Source organism: Gossypium hirsutum, chromosome D12, assembly GCF_007990345.1.
Source record: "Gossypium hirsutum isolate 1008001.06 chromosome D12, Gossypium_hirsutum_v2.1, whole genome shotgun sequence".
In the NCBI taxonomy this organism is placed as follows: Eukaryota; Viridiplantae; Streptophyta; class Magnoliopsida; order Malvales; family Malvaceae; genus Gossypium; species Gossypium hirsutum.
The window spans coordinates 39479602-39495175 of NC_053448.1; the positions used below are offsets into that span (position 1 = coordinate 39479602).

Consider the following 15574-nt stretch of genomic DNA (forward strand, 5'->3'; position numbering starts at 1 on the left):
GGTGGCCGATGTGAGTGGCAGTGATGGGTGAAGACCGAGGGGGTGGTGGGTGTGGTGGTATAGGTCGACGGAAAGGATAAAGAGGGAAGAAAAGAAGAAAGGAGGAGTCGTGTTTTTGTTGAAAGGGCTGTTGAGGGTCAAAAGGCTTGGTGCGGAGAAAGGTTGTGGCTCGGTGAAGTGAGAGGGCCAACGAGGTGGGTTGCGGTGTGGGTAGATCGAAGGGAGGCTACTATGCAATGGGGTTTGGGGAAGAGTGGGGTTGGCGGTTGGGGAAGGGAGAAGTAAGGGGATAAGGGTGGTGTGATGGTTGGAGGTTGGAAAGGGATGAAGAAAGAAGAAGGGGGATCCACGTTCGGTAAGGGAATGAGAAGGCCAAAGAAGGGAATGAAGATGGTGGTCGGAATGGTGAGCGACGACAAGGGTTTTGGTGTTTGGGGAGCGACAACAAGGGATGAAAAGGAAGACAAAAAACAAAAAAAATAAAAATGGATTAGGGTTTTAAAAGGGTTTCACAGTCGTGTGAGGCCCTTGTTGTGTCACATGCGATAAAATTTTTAACCTAATCCTTACACGACCTCGGACACGCCCGTGTGTCCAAGTCGTGTGAAACATACGGCATGTTGATGGTCGTATGCAACCTCCTTCGCTTCTCCCACACCTGTGTGAACTCCCACACGCCTTTGTGGCTAGCCAGTGTCTCACACACGGCCGTGTGTCTTGCCCGTGTAACTCTCTGACTTATTTTAAAAAGGAAAATTTTAGCTCTAGGTTTCACACGACCTACGACACACCCTTATAGACTATTTTGGGCCTTGTCTCTATTGATTTTTAAAAAAGTTAAGTCCCGTGATCCATACGGCCAAGGACACGCCCATGCCACACGGCCTTGTCGCCAGGCCACGTAACTCACTGTCAATTTTCTTAAAATTTTAAAACTGAGTCTTAGGATCCATACGGCGAAGGAAACGTCCGTGTGTCCAGTCCATGTAGGTTAAAAACACATTTTTTATTTTTATATATTTTAAAAATTAATTAATTTTTGAAAACATCATGGAATATAATTAAGAAAATTAGTAGTGTTAACACTACGGTTGCGTCCCGAGAAGCGTTTATTTAAAGTCTAAGCTCGACTTACCTTGTATTTGCATGGTCATGGTGGTTCGCAGAGTTGAAACTCCTCTTTCTCGCTGTCAATTCTATTATCAAAATAAGGTTTGAGTCGAGTAATATTTACCTTAAAAGTGCTGAATTCAAAATGAGTTATCTCAATTATACCATATTTGGAAGACATTCAGTACTGTAAAAGGAGTTGCTTCGTTTGCATTAAACTCTGAAGTGGCAATTCAAGGATCTGTTTTATCTAGTAGTACCTTGTCCCCAACTTTAATTTGGCCTGTTTCATCCACATGCTCATCATAGTGTAGCTTTAGTTTCGCATCGTGTATTCTCGGCTTCTCCTTGACACGTGTCCGCCATTCGTCTAGTTCATTGATCTGTAGTCTTCATTCTTCATGAGTTGTTCTGTTTTTGTTGCATTGACTGGAACATGGCTCTATCACGTTCTTTCGAGGGGTTTCCTACAAAGAGGTTTGAGCCACAATGTTATTTATCTTAACAAAACTCGTATAATCATCTCAATCACTAGATATCTTAGCAGAATCACGAGTTTGGAGAGTAATCGTGTCATCATCTACATGAAGTATTAGTTCACATGTACAAACATCAATAATAGTTCTGGCAGTTGCTAAAAAGGGTTGTCCTAAAATTAAAGGTACGTCACTATCCTCATCCATGTCTAAAACAACAAAATCAATTGGGAATATGAATTTATCAATTTTCACAAGTACGTCTTCAATAACACCCCTAGGAAATCTAGTAGTTCTTTCTGCTAATTGAATACTCATCCTAGTTTGTTTAGGGGTTTCCCAAGACCTAATTGTTTAAACATTTTATTAGGCATGACATTAATATTATCCCCTAAATTAGCTAAAGCATTATTAACATTTAAACTACCAAATAAACAAAGAATAGTAAAACTCCCTAGATCTTTCAATTTGTTGGGTAGTTTATTTTGCAAAGTAGCCGATCAAACTACGTTTTTGTTTGCCCAAAGCTCCTTTAAAAATTTTACGAAATTGGGCATTTGAGAAACTGCTTCAATAAACGGTAAGTTAATATGTAACTTTTTCAAAAGTTTAAGAAATTTACCAAATTGTTCGCTAGTGTGATCTTTCTTCGTTACATTCAGATATAGAACTCGAGGTTTATATTCCTTACCAACTGATTTTTGTTCATTCTGGCTTACCTCTACCTTACCTTTACTTACCACACTTTATTGCCTCAATTCTGGTTCAGATTCAACTAACCCTTCTTCATCTCTCACAGTAATTGCATGAAGTTGCCCCTTTGGGTTAGTTTCGGTATTACTAGGCAAGCTACCTTGTGGTCATTCTAAAATGAACTTCATAAGTTGTCTGATTTGGTTCTCGAGCCCTTGAATTGGCGATTTTTTATTTAAGTGTTGTTTCGTTGTTTTGGAAGTGGGTTTCTGACACCGAGATAAACTTCGTCAGCATCTCCTCAACGTTTGGTTTTTTCTCTTATTGGTAAGGTGGTTGAAAGCCTAGAGGGGGTTGTGTACTTTGGCTGCATTATAAGTGTTACTATAAGGATTACTCTGAGGTCTAGAATTATTACCCAAATAGTTTATTTGTTCATTCTCTGTGCTAGGACCATAGGATAAATATTCTGGAGTGCTCATTCCTCCTTAATTTGCATCGCATTGCATCACCGAAGGTACCTGCGTAGAAACACATAAACCATCAATTTTCTTATTTAATTGATCTACCTGATTTGATAACATGGTGACTGCATCTAGATTGAAAACACCGGCTACTCTATTAGGCTTCATCCTCATGACTTGCCACTGATAATTATTCAGTGACATCTCTTTTATAAACTCATAAGCAACTTCGGTTGTTTTATTATTCAGAGTACCACTAGTTGCTGCATCGATCAGCTGCCTAGTTGAGGGATTCAAACTGTTGTAGAAGGCTTGAACCTGTAGCCATAAAGGTAACCCATGGTGAGGGCACCTTCTCAATAAATCCTTATACCTCTCCCATGCATCATATATGGTTTCTAAGTCAACCTACTCGAAGGAAGAGATATCATTCCTTAGCTTAGCTGTCTTAGATATCATTCCTTAGTAGAAATTTTTCAGTCATTTGATCCCATGTGGTAATGGAACCTCGTGGGAAGGAATTCAACCACTGTTTAGCTTTGTTCCTCAACGAGAAAGGAAACAACTGTAGGCGAATAGCAGCGTCAGAAATGCCATTTATCTTGAAAGTGTCACAAACTTCCAAAAAATTAGCCAAATGAGTATTTGGATCTTCGTCTTGCAAACCATCGAACTAAACAAACTGTTGTATCATCTGAATAGTGTTCGGCTTCAGTTCGAAATTATTTGCAAGAATGGTGGGTCTCACAATACTCAATTCAACCTTAGTTAGAGTGGACTTGGCATAATCATACATAGTACAAGGTGCAGGATTCGGATTTGCATGATTCGCAGCAACCACAGGAAGTAGCTGATTATTCTGATTATCAGCCATCTCCTCAATAACAATAATAACATCCTCTTGTTCTTCCACTATACTTTGTCAATTCTACCTTGATTCTCTACGGTTTTTGCGAGCTATACTTTCAATTTCACTATCAAATACTAATGGTCTTGACAGGTTTCTTCTAGTCATAAACTAAAGGAACCTGCCAGAAGCAAATAAAAGAAAAAAATTAGAAAACAGAAATTAAACTAAAAACAAAAAATAAAATGCAATAAAGATAAATGGATAAATTAATAAAAATCAAGTGTACCAAATATTTAAGTCCCCGGCAACGGCGCCAAAAACTTGATGGTAACTAAACTAACTATAATTACGACAAAGACAAGCGCACCTATCAAACAGTAGTATAGCTATGGTGAGTAGAGAGTATCCTATCCACGAGGACTAAAAGTACTAGTAATAACCATTTTTTTATTATTTAGCCGATAAGTTGGGGTGATTGTTTTTAATGTAAATTTACTAATCTAAATTAACTAAGAACGCAAAAAAAAATGAAATAGGAAAAATCGAATAATACCAAAGAGAAAGACAATACCCAAGAAAAAATCCACCTAGACTTCACTTATTATTCTGAAGCTGAATTAAACGATTTATTCACTTGTGTCTTGATCCGTAGAAATCTCTAATTTATGTTAATATCTCTTTCGAGAGTAAGAACTACTGACTCTAGGTTGATTAATTGAAATCTCTTTCTAATTAAAACCCCAATTGTCGCATTAACTCTACCTATGGATTCCCCTATTAGATTTGACTCTAATCCGGTAGATTTATGTTGTCTTATTTCTAGGATTGCATGCAGCTCCACTCAATTATGCTAGATCTACTCTTAAACAAAGACTTTTGCTCTACTGAAATAAGCACATTAAACATGAATTAATATCCCAAAAATATTAAAACACAAAATAAGCATACATAATTGGGAACAAGAATCAAGTTTTATCATGTAATTCAGAAATCAAATAATAAGATTCATCATAGGTTTCATCTTCCCTAGGTATCTAGGGAATTTAGTTCATAATCTGAAATGAAAACATCTAAAGTCAGAAAAATCATAAGACATAAATAAATTCACTAAAACTTTGAAAGAAGTTAAAATGAGATCTTCAATCTTGAAGGAGATCTGCTTATGTGTTGGCTTCGATGGTGTTCTTCGAGTAATTTCTTCCATCTTCTCTGGGTGCTCCCTTAGGTCTTCTTCTAATTGTTATTTATAGACTGTAGAATGCTTAGAAAGCCTTAAAATTGGGGTTTTTCGTGTGTTAGGGAAGTAGGTTGTGAAATCGACACGGGCTGGCACATTGGTGTGTGGCCAGCCCGTATGGGAATGCTCAGGCCATGTGGATGCTGAAAATAGCTTTTTTTGCTCGATTTTGGCTTGTTTTTCTCTCCTTCTGCTCCTTTATGCTCACATAAGTATAGAAACATGAATCTAAAGGATTAGAAGTATCAAATTCACTAATTTACATAATAAATCATCCAAAAACGCATTAAGAATTGGATTAAAAATATGTTACTTTTATGGCTTATCACTCCCTAAAGCCAATTCTGCCCCTTCAAGGCTATCATATGGCATCATCTCCTCTCTTTTGGATAACTTGGATGGTTTGTAATATTGAATAAGGGTTTTTTTTCTTTGCGTGGAGGATACTCTTGTATAGATTAATAACTTAATAAATTGAAGTAAATCTTGATCAGTTAATTTTGGCCTAATTTATTAATCATATGATAGGGTGTAAGGTGTTAAATTTGATGCCTAACTATATCACATATTTTACTTAAATTAAAATGAGAACTTACACATTATCTCATTTTCATCATTATTGTCTAACATAAAGTAAGACACCGTTTTATATTTAATATTAAATTATTTTATATTAAAATTATATAAGTAAAAAGCTAAAATAATAATTCATAAATTAAACTCTTTTAATTTAAATTTATTTATGCTCTCAATTTTATTTGATTTTAAAATTAATTTCTTTAATTATTGTAGAAATTTAGACGTACAAAATTGTGGCAACCTGTGTTGCAATTTAGATGTACTTCAGTACTGATGTGGACTTTTTAGAAACTTTTATGAATTTTTTATAGAGTACAAGTGGATTGCCACAAAAACTGTTACGTCGGTTACGTTAAAATTATAATAGTTTAATAAACTTTTTTGTAGAAAAATAATTTAACTAAAACATAAAGGTTCAAAGCAAAAACGATCTATAAAAATTGAATAATTTTGTTTTATTGACAATTTTGATATATATAAAAATAATATTGGTTATTTATATTTTTATTAAGTAGCAAATGTAGGACATGTTTGACATGTATTTATGTATAAGGAACTGAATTAAAAGAGCTTTAAGTTCTTAGTGGGGCAATAATCTTGAAGGAATTAGGAGAATTCTTATTGGGCTTGAACTCTATCTTGCTATTTTAAAGGATAATAAGGACCATTTTACCATTAAAGGCTCATTTCCAACTTTATTTACGGAAATGGGCCAATTTTTTTATTATTTACTAAAAAAGGCCGATTTTGGCAAAACGCGTCCACGTAGGAGAGTTTTTGGGGGAATTTTTAGCAAAACGCGTCCCTGGGAGAGCGATATTCTCATGTCAGCACAAAACGCGTGAATGTTGACGTGTTTTGCTGACGTGGCAAAATTGCTCCCCCAGGGACGCGTTTTAGCCCCTTTTTTTCCCAACGGCTATTTGATTTTTTGACCGTTGGGGTGTCCAACGGTAAAAAAAAACAAAAAAAACCCTATAAAACCCCGATCCTATTTTATCACACATTATTTCTTCAATTTTCCCTCAAATTTCTCTCTAAATTTCTCAAAGCTCTCTTTAATTTTGGCAAAAAAGCTCTCTTTAATTTTTTCTGAATTAGAATTTTTTTATAATTTCAAAAATATTTGATCGAGTTAGCAATGGCCAGGGAATTAATTTGTCTCGATTATAAACATATCTCCGTCGAACAAATGAAAATGGTAAGGATTAATTTTAATTTTTAAATATTATTTAATATTTTTTCATTTATGTAAATTTAATTATATTTTATTTTATAATTTTTTATAACAGTCTGTAGATTGGGTGTTACAATGCTATATTCGTAATATGCCTGGTCCTCTATCACTGTTGATAGAGAATTACTTGCGGGAAGCAGGTTCTTGGCACGTGGCCACTATAGGCCGAGGGTGCAAGTTGGACCCAAAACTCATCAGCGCGTTGATAGAGAGGTGGAGACCACATTCCATCTTCCATGCGGAAAGTGTACCATCACTTTTGAGGACGTACATTTACAATTGGGATTGCCGGTGGGCAGGCCCACACTCACCAGGTTCGTTCAATCCGCTGATTGGGGAGCCATATGTTACGATCTTTTGGGTGAGATTTCAGATAATATTTACGGAGGTTGGAACGAGATAGGCTGGTTACAAGACACATTCCTGGAGCTGGGGAATGATTCGATTGAAGTAGAAAGAATACTATATGCTCGGGCATACATTCTTAAGATGATTGGAGGTTATCTGATGCTAGAGTTATCACGAAACCTCGTACATTTGAGGTCGCTGCTAAAACTCGTTGATTTTAGAGCAGCTAGCAAATTTGGTTGGGGTCTGCCGTGTTGGCAACATTATACCGGGAGATGTGTGGGCGACGCCACCAACTAAAGCCAAAATGGGAGGTTGCCTATTACTACTACAATCATGGGCTCGATTTTGCTTTCTATTTTTACGTCCTCGAGTGGACCACCCATATACATTTCCCCTCATAACGAGGTAAAAATAATATTAGATTTTACAAGTATTACATAGATTTAAAATATAATTGTATGCTAAAAATTTATTTAATTAGGTGGAACCATTCAGCGAGTTATGTTGGAATACCTATCGCTCTTAAAGATAACGACTTCTATTAGACCAACGGTCGGAAGCGCAAGTAAGTATTAAATAATATATATACATAAAATAGTCATTTCATATTATTTAGTATTATGTATATAACTAATATTTTTATCATGTTCATATAGTTTCAGTGGACACCATACGAGGATCCGAAAATTCAGGTAGTAATTCCGGATGAATTCTTTCAAAATCTGAACATGTAGCATATGAAGGTCTCATTGGTCAACAATGCTATCGTGGAGCTGCACCAGATGGATAGAGTGTTGCGGCCATTTGGCTTTCGACAATCGATTCTCGTGGCACCTGAGGTGCTCAATGATGAGCACAAAATTGACTTACGGTAATCGAATACGAATTGGCCAGTATACTGGTCAAAATATATCAAAATGTGGGAAAATAGGTATGATCATATACCTACTCGGGAACTGATCATCATTCCAGAGTTAGCGTGCGTGCCGGATTACATGTCACAGTTTAGGATACATGGCAAGCCATATTTACTGTCGAAAGAGCAGAGGCGTCGACAAATTCATGTCGAAAGGGAGTGACGGGGCCCTTTAAATCCAAAGAGAAGGGATGACGACACGAGTCCATCAACAGTGCCCACACAATCATCGAGCCCAAAGCCGTAATCGATAACACCCACATCACAACCTCTTCAAATTATGCCAGGTGCGTATCCTTGCCCTTATATGTATCCTAACCCTTATATGTATCCTTTTCCCAGTCCTATGCTAGGTTGGAATGCATGGCCCAGTGCATATCTTTTCCTGATGACTCCAACTCAACCAACAATATATAGGCCGTCGTCGCAGGAGAGATCGCACGAGGCTCTGTCGGGGAGCTCTTCTCATTACCAATCACCATCGCCTTATGGGATTCAAACACCTCTGTCGTGGGTGATTCAAACACCTCCGCATTCTTTATTCTATCAAGGTGGGTCATCCTCCCAACACCCACAACCACAACCCCTGCCAAAGCAACCACAACCCCCGTCGGAAGCTAAACCAAGGAGAAATCCAGTGCGTAACCGTCAACAACCCCCATGTGGCATTGATTTTGACCGGCACCAACATTGATATTTTTTAATATGTTTGTACAAAATGTTTTTATATTGTTTAATTTAATAAAATAAAAGTTGTTTTTAATATTTTAATAGTAATTTATTTTTTATATTTTTAATATATTTGTACAAACTATTTTTATATTATTTCATTTAATAAAATAAAAGTTCTTTTTAATATTTTAATAGTAATTTATATTTTATATTTTTAATAAAATAGGAGTTCTTTTTAATAAGACAATATTTTTAATATTTTTATATTTTTAATAAAATAGAAATAATGCAACATAGTTTTATTACAACAACTATCAACTATTTCGACTTAGACATGATCGAATTGTCTGACCTGGGTTCCTACACCATCCGCACAACTTCTGTTGGTTCCTTCTTTCCCGGATATCCATATTGTTACGTACTTTACTTGAAAAAACTTGACCTTTTGGTTTGCGACACAATTATCTACCCAGTAACAACTTAAACAGAGCAAGCGATAGAGACGACCACTTACGTTCATCTGGGACCGGTGGGAATACATGTCTCCACCCATTGTACATGTATTCTATTTTGTACACTTCGTCGACATATCTCATAGGATCCAAACAGAGTTTCTGACAAGCTGCAATTACATGACCGCATGGATAACGAAGTGCATCAAACGTCCCACAATCGCAAGTCCTATTTCTCAGGTGTACACGATATTGCTCGCCTGTAATACCTTGGTTCAGTCTATCAAACTCCGTCACACGAAACCATAGGTTGTCGCAATCGTGACACACTATGTGCATGGTTTTGGCTCGCGCCTTCGCCTTGTTAATTTCTTACAGTACCTTCCGGCACCATATATGGCCTCCCTGCATTTGGCCTTTAAAACTCGCTGCTCGCTTTGAAAATAGTGTCGTTAAATGAAAATATGTCTCTCACACAACCAAGGTTATCGGCAAATGGCGCGTTCCTTTTAGAACAGAATTTATGCATTCAGTCAGGTTTGAGGTCATATGACCATATCTTAAATACTTGTGTCCACTGTTTGAAAGGTATATTACAGAGGTAGTCTGTGCCTTGTTCGTTAACTGAACGCAAAACAATAACTTAGAATAACTGCAAACAAAAGGTAATTTCAACTTGCATCTATATCTTAATTTCTAAATAGGGGTGAAATTAGAATTTTTGTTTAAAGATCAGAATTGAAATTATAAACTTGTGGAAGGATTAAAATAAAATTTAATATTATATTAATTAATAAATTATTTGTTTATTTATTTGTATACATGATTTTTAAAATTATTACTTAATTTTAAGCTTTGTTTGATAAGCTATTCAAAAAAGAAATTAAATCAATTAAAAATTAATATTTTTAATGATTAATTTTCTACGTAAGGTTGATAATCCAAAATGAAAACAACTTAATAGATTTTTTCTATAATTCAAAAATTATATTTATTAAATAATCTAATTATATTACATACTTAATTTTAAGCAATATATCAAACATATATTATAACTTAAATTAAGTTTACAATACTTAAGTATTAAACATTTATTTTTCAACACTTAATTTTTAAGTTTACTAATAGCACCTCAGTAATTCTATTTCTAACAACCCATTTCTTTGTAAGTTTTTGGGCCCAATAACCAAAAGGACTAACAACATAAATCAAGATAGATTATTTATTTTCGAGATACTTCCTTGGAGATCTCTCTTGGTGCTTCTTCACTTGCTGCTCAAGCTACACAAGCAAAAAAAAACAACTTTTTGAGGGACAAAAAAAGGGTTAAATTGGAATATTATTTTCTAAATCATCGAGAGGAGTTTAGAAAAGAACTTTATGTTTCGCTAGGGGCAATGCCTTTACCTATGCCTTGGCTACGCTTCAATCCCTTTTGAATACTGTTAAAGAATAATGTATCTTCGAGATTTTGTCCTTCACTTTGAAGAGAGCTAAGAAGAAAATATCATTACATAATTAATTTTAAGAGAATCACATGAACTGATGGTCACTAAACTAATTATAATTACGACAAAGGCAAGCGCACCTATCGAACAATAGTATAGCTATTGTGAGAAGGGAATATCGTATCCACGAGGACTAAAAGTACTAGAAATTACTGTTTTCTATTATTTAGCCGATAAATTGAAGAAATTGTTTTTAATCTAAAATTAACTAAAGTAATTACTAAGAACACAATAGAGAGTGAATTGGGAAAATAAACGAAGATAACCAATGAGATAGACTACCCAGGAAAGAATCCACCTAGACTTCACTTATTAATCTAAATCTGAATTAAACGATTTATTCACTTGCGCCTTGATCCATAGAAATCCCTAAATTATGTTAATATCTCTTTTGAGAGTAAGAACAACTGCCTCTAGATTGATTAATTGAAATCTCTTTCTAATTAAAACTCCTATTGTCGCATTAACTCGCTCTATGGATTTCCCTAATAGATTTGACTCTAATCCGATAGATTTATGTTGTCCTATTTTTAGGATTGCATGCAACTCCAATCAATTATGCTAGATCTACTCTTAAACAGGGACTTTTGCTCCACTGAAATAAGCACATTAAACTTGAATCAATATCTCAGAAATATTAAAACAAGAAATAAGCATACATAATTGAGAACAAGAATCAAGTATTTATCATGTAATTCATAAATCAAATGATAAGATCTATCATAGGTTTCATCTACCCTAGGTATCTAGGGAATTTAGTTCATAATTTGGAATAAAACCATCTCAAAGTTAGGATAATAACAAGACATAAAGAAACGTAATAAAACTTCTAAGGAAATTGAACAGAGATCTTCAATCTTGAAAGAAATCTGCTTCTGAGTTGAATCTGGTGGATTTCTTCGAGTCTTTTCTTCTTTCTTCTCTTTGTGTCCCCTTAGGTCCTCTTCTAATACGTATTTATAAACTTTAGAATGCTTAGAAAGCCTAAAAATTTAGTTTTCTCGCGTAAAAAGGAAGCAAGGTGCAAAATCTACACGGGCTAGCACATGAGCGTGTGGCTCACATGAACGTGTGCCCAGCCCATGTGGAAATGCCCATGTCATGTGGATCCTAAAAATAACTCTCTTTTTTCGATTTTGGCCCATTTTTTGCTCCTTTCACTTCCCGATGCTCACCTAAGTATAGAAACATGGATTTAAAGGATTAGGAGCATCAAATTCACTTATTTACATAATAAATCATCCAAAAATGCGTCAAGAATAAGATTAAAAACATGTTACTTTTATGGTTTAACAAATATCCCCACACTTAAGTGTTTGCTTGTCCTCAAGCAAAATCCTCAACTCACAATTAAAAATTAATTTTTGTCAACTTATAATTCTCAGCAATAATATTTTGTCATAATTCACAAATAATCATACATTGATAATTCAACTAAAAGAGCACTAAAGATTCAAACAATCCAAGTCGAACATTTTTAAAGCATGAAAACATAGGTATTTCCCCTTATCTAATTAATTACCTTTAATTCAAAATCGACAAGAATCGACATCCTCACTAAAGATTCACTCAAATCACTCAAAGTGTTTAAGGTTCAAAAATATGCACTCAATAGTCAAACATGAAAAGTCATTACCATAGGCTTGCATGAAAATCAAATCTCCACCACTATAAAATGAGATGATACACAAACCAAAAGTTCTTTAAGCGGTTGTAATGGGGCTTAGGTTAAAGGTGAGGAGAAAGGCTGAAAAATATGTTATAATCGAGATCGGATTGATAAATTACCAAACTAAAAAAAAACAAATGCTGAATTAAAAGCAATTACATCAATAGAAACTATTCAAGAATAACACGAGCTTCTTATCAAAATATGAATTTAACTGTTCAAGCTCAATTAACATAGAATTAAATAATAATCAACAAATATGTATATATATTTTTTGAATTTTATTTTTTTTCAAATAATAAGAAATAATTCAACAACTTAAACAAAAGGCTTAATCAAACAATTAACCAAATCAAATCTCAATAAAAATAGAGTCAATGAAACGAGAAAAATTATCAATGAACAAAAAATGAGTTATGGGTTAACGTTAATGGGTAAATCAAGAAACGGTATGTTACGCTCAAAAGGGGTTCACTAAGGGTTAATTATGTAGTTAGGCTTTTTATGGGATAAGTGGGTTAAAACCTAAGTGCATTTATCATCTCAGTATATCAAATCAAAGGTGTGGTCTCGACAAGAATAATCAAAGCAAATTCTAGAAAAACAAATCAATAATGACACACTCATAACCAAAAAATAAAAATGAGCAAGAAAAATGTATACTCTAAAGGCTTAAAATCTCACAAAAAAATTATGGTTTTCGATGTCAATCTTGCAAATCTCAAACTTTAAGGTAATACCTCAATTAAGGGAAACAATCTAAAAAATTTTAATTCTGAAAATAGACTTATAATGCTTGATTCTCTCATGTCTCAAAGTTTAAAACAACTAATGCACAAATATCTATGAATTTAATCTAAAACACATCAATAAAAATCACAAATCGATAAAATTTCATTCTAATAGTAGTATGAGAAAATTACTTAACCACAAGACATAATTCAAGGATTTTCTAATAATTATATAAATAACCTCCCCAAACTTAAGATGTACATTTTCCTCAATTTAAAAACATAGATAATCACAATATAAAAAAAATATTATAAGAGAGGGAGAAAAGTGAAACTAGCCTGAATATTGGATGAAATCCCCAGAATAGTGAAAAGTGGAATTGTAGACAAATCTAAATGTAGAGCACGATTCTGAGCAAACTAATAAGAAAATAAACACAAATAGTGAAGAAGATTATGAGATTAAAACTTGATTAGAAACAACCATAAAAATAAAAATATAGTTCAAAATATAAAAACAAAATAAGTCTAAGAAAATAATAATAAACATAAAATAAAAAAATAAAACAAATGGACTCAATCGTCCTCATCATCAGACGCATCGGGGTCGCAAGTCGTCAGTGCTGAAGAGGAGATATGGAGATGCAAACAGATGTACTGCAATGTCACGTCAAATTTGTCGAACCTTTGAATGCCATATTGCTCAAAGCGAGCGAACCACTCGGGGAGGTCCGCTAAAGTAGCAGTAGAAGAAATAAGGTGGTGACTCAAAGGTGAAGGCTGTCGTGGGTCCTCGTGATAGAGAGGAACATCATCAGTGAAGTCTTTGGGTTCATTTTGAGCGTCAAAATGAAATAATCGATACTGAGGAGGATCCACTCCATGACACAGCTCGATCATCCTCATATGAATCATGCTCGAGATTCCCTGTGGGGACATCTGGCCGACGAGTGTAAGTGTAGAGGACTGCTCTAGTGTGTCGAAGAGACCAAAGTGTTGAGCAAGGCAAGTCACATAAAGGCCTAAATATATGGGGCCTTTCCTGTGGCGGTCAGTTTTATGGCGGAAGGCTAAAGCGATGAAGTATGCCAAATCAAATATATTCCCGGTGGCCATGCTCTATAGAAAATAAGCATAGTGAGTACTAACGACTCCGGTGCTCTCTCTCCTACTGGTCAAAGTGTAAGCTAAAAGTGCATGAAGATACCGTAAAGTCGGAGAGAGGGAAGTCGCCTTCGAGCGACTCGCGTCATAAACTATTTGACTCGTTATAAGCTTTGCCCAAAAATGAGATGAGGTGTAATGGATGTGCCGATATAGATGGAGAAAGTTCTCAGCACTCATAAACTTCTCAGTGTAGAGTCCCATAGTAGCATCGAACTCGGGCACACTCATCTGACGCACCAGGCCATCGAGTCTGAAAGTAAAGGTGCCTGGCTCATCACAAGTCGTCACAACCTGCTGTAGAATAAATGTAGAACAAAACTCCAAAGTAAGATCTATGTATGTGGGCTCAATGATGGAGAAGAAACGGTCCCATTATGCTGTAGCAATAAAGGCACGCATGTGATCAGCTAGGTGAACCCCCTCTAAAGTGTTCCAATCAATACAGCGGCCTAGGCCGAGTGGTCGCAATCTCAGTAACTGAAATAATTCCTCTTGAGGACCCGCTAAAAATCAAAGATAGGGATGGCGGACCTCGGCGAAGGCGCTTGAGGAAGAGGTCGCATTAGGGGTCTTCCACTTTTTCGAAGTGAGGACGACAACCTTAGACTTACTTACAAGTGTTTGTCATGGTGTATCTGCAATAAAATGATCAAATAAATCAAATTGACAAACCAACATAATAGGCACAAGCTAATAAGAAATAAACATCCAAGTTTAGCTCAACAATTGGACTAAATAGAAAATTGACTAATAAGCAAAATGCTACTACCAAATAAAAACACAGTATAAAACTAATAATGATCAATATAAAAATGAATAAACAAGCATAGTATGAATAAAATAAAAAAGAAAATTAACTTAAAACAAACTAAATGCATAATACTGCTGAAAGAAGGGAAGAAAATAAAATAGAAGAAAATGAAAGAAAATAAAATAAAATATAAACATGTCTAGACCTACATTAAGAATAAACAAAATTAACATTAAAGAGACTAAATAATCAAAGAATAAATAAAAGTAAAAACAGTAAAAATAATAAAATAAAATAATATTAATAAAGAAATAATAATATAGGAAAATGGGCAAAAATGGAAAAAGAATGACAAACGACGGTTCGTATGGCCGGAGTTGTGAATGGCAGTGATTGGCGTGAGGAGAGAGAAAAGGAACGCGGAGGTCTTTTGTGGTGGTCGAGGTGAGGAGGAAGGGAAAATGGGGTGAGAATTTGAGGTGCAAGAGGGCTAGCGAGATGGATGAAGGAAGGAGAAGGCCGAGAGGGGTAAGGATGGGTATGGCGGTGGGTCATGGGGGAAGAAGAGAAGGGAGGAGACGGTGTGAAAGGGAGGAAAAAAAAGAAGGGAAGAAGGGCGTGAGTGGTGGTATAGGGAGAGAAAGGCCGAGAGAGGGGGTCGGTTAGTGCGGACGACGGTGGAGCGGCATGGGGGTAGACTGGTGGCCGGAC

General features: G+C 35.4%; 1 non-coding gene across 1 annotated transcript; it reads left to right on the forward strand.

Annotated features, from left to right (window-relative positions):
• The first annotated feature begins 3077 nt into the window (after window positions 1-3077).
• Window positions 3078-3184, forward strand: LOC121224879 (small nucleolar RNA R71). The gene has a single exon (XR_005922621.1). It is a non-coding gene; the product is annotated as a small nucleolar RNA R71 (small nucleolar RNA).
• The last annotated feature ends 12390 nt before the right edge of the window (window positions 3185-15574 follow it).